This window comes from Triticum urartu, unplaced genomic scaffold (assembly GCF_003073215.2).
Source record: "Triticum urartu cultivar G1812 unplaced genomic scaffold, Tu2.1 TuUngrouped_contig_504, whole genome shotgun sequence".
In the NCBI taxonomy this organism is placed as follows: domain Eukaryota; kingdom Viridiplantae; phylum Streptophyta; class Magnoliopsida; order Poales; family Poaceae; genus Triticum; species Triticum urartu.
In genome coordinates, this window is record NW_024115679.1 from 49,487 (window position 1) to 51,371 (window position 1,885).

At 42.8% G+C, this 1,885-nt stretch overlaps 1 long non-coding RNA gene across 1 annotated transcript; it reads right to left on the minus strand.

Moving 5' to 3' along the window:
* Positions 1 to 1,102: 1,102 nt before the first annotated feature.
* On the minus strand, positions 1,103 to 1,651 carry LOC125528689. The gene is made up of 2 exons (XR_007292451.1): positions 1,610 to 1,651; positions 1,103 to 1,214 (listed from the first exon to the last, which is right to left on the minus strand). It is a non-coding gene; the product is annotated as an uncharacterized LOC125528689 (long non-coding RNA).
* Positions 1,652 to 1,885: the final 234 nt, after the last annotated feature.

A 1,885-nucleotide genomic window follows, 5' to 3' on the forward strand; every position in this document is an offset into this window, starting at 1 on the left:
AATCAGGACATGTCCAACGATTTGTACATGCACTACAATTAAACTAACATATAGGCCTCATCATAAACAGTAAAGTATATCCAATAAATATAACGACCATATATAAGCCGGTTGTGCCAAAAAAGAAGTACATATATGTTTACAGATGTGTCACACAACCAAAATAAAGTAGTGCCACAAAAGGAGAAGTACATATGTTTTTAGATGTGCCACACAGCCAAAATGAGCTTAGCAACCATCAAAATGAGCAGAGCAAGTCTCCAGGTTCAACAAACAAGACATACGACACTATCATTCCACCAACTTAATTGTAGGTCTTCCAAATCTTCAGCAACTTGAAGATCTTCCATACCTTGATCATCTTTTGTACCTTTAGGAAGCCTGCAATAGATCGGCAGATGTTACACACAACAGTTGCACTCAGAACTTAAGAAAGATGTTACAACAATCACATATAACATACAAAAGCGGCATATGTTCTGAAATATAGAGAAACAAGTAACATCTCTAGAGTAATCTCTACTACAGTACGAACATGTCCTGGACATCAGCAACACGTCCATTTTTTATCATCTTGATAGTAGCAAGCTTATCTTACTTCTCATCCTAATATAGTGTGCAAAGTTTGTACAAATATTAACAAAAACTAGTAGGTGTACCTTGTATTTTAAACACTTGCCTACAGCAGAAGTGAGGCTATAGACTCATGGTATGTAATCGGGTGCTTTGGTTGTAATATGGTCATCTATATTTGATCTGATAATGGTAGTGTGTCTGCCGCATAAGGGGCCGAGAACATAATGAATGTTTAGTTTATCTGCATTTAGCAAGTTAATTAGTAATCTGTATTAAGTCAAAGTGATTGTGAAGTTGTATGCCTGCCAGTAGATGTACCCAAGTCCTACCATCAATCCATAAAAGCATGGTTTTTGAAAATGGAGCTGACATAACTAAGGCAAATTAAAGTTCACTTGTGTTCATCTCTCACTTGTGTTAACCAATATGATGACTCGGTGTCTGCAATCCTATTGTTTCTAATTAATAGTGTTTGAAAGTCAGATTATATGTGTGAAGCTGAAAATTTAGTGAACAAGCTGCGATGCCAGATTGTTGTTTCAGGTTCTTTGTTAGGACTGCAGATTCTTTCTTTTTTCAAGCAGCATAGCTTCATTCTCATTCTCCTTTGGCAGGCCTTCTACTCCCTTCTTACTTTGCTGTGGCAAAACCAACAGAGAAACATATAAAAATGTTATATGATGAATATTTGCTCAAAAACAATGTGGCCAGAGGTAGCTCACGAACAGGCAAAATTTCAGAGGGTATCGACGCTCGTTCTCCATGGTAGCAGGAACCAAAAATCCACCCAAAAAAGTTGAGGGGAAACTCACATCAGACCAAACAAATCTAACAACCTCATCTCAACATACAAAATTGACAGCATCCAAAGGGATCTGCCCTCTAGGAGACAGGAGGAGGGACAGGGGAGAGGAGGGGTGACGGATCTGAGCAGCATCTTGGTAAGGAAAAACTCGTCTGCATCAGGTTTCCAACATGACGGATCTGAGCAGCATCTTGTGCCAGCGTAGTGAGGAACATGCACCACACTCACCGTCGGCGTGGAGGGAACCATGGTGGAAAGCCCTGCCCGTGCTCGTCAGCGCAGAGGGACGTGGAGATGAGGAGCGCGACGGCCCTGAGATGTAGAGGAGCCAGGAAGAACCGCTTCCTCTCACCCTTGCCGTCGCCGGCCGTCGAGACGAGACACGGTTTTCGTCGCAAGATCTGGTGCTGGAGATGAAGGCGACATCGACCAATTCCGCCTCCGCCTCCGGCCATGGAACGGGCCGCACGAGCGTCGCCAGCAGGAGTGGAACTGGCTCGGCTC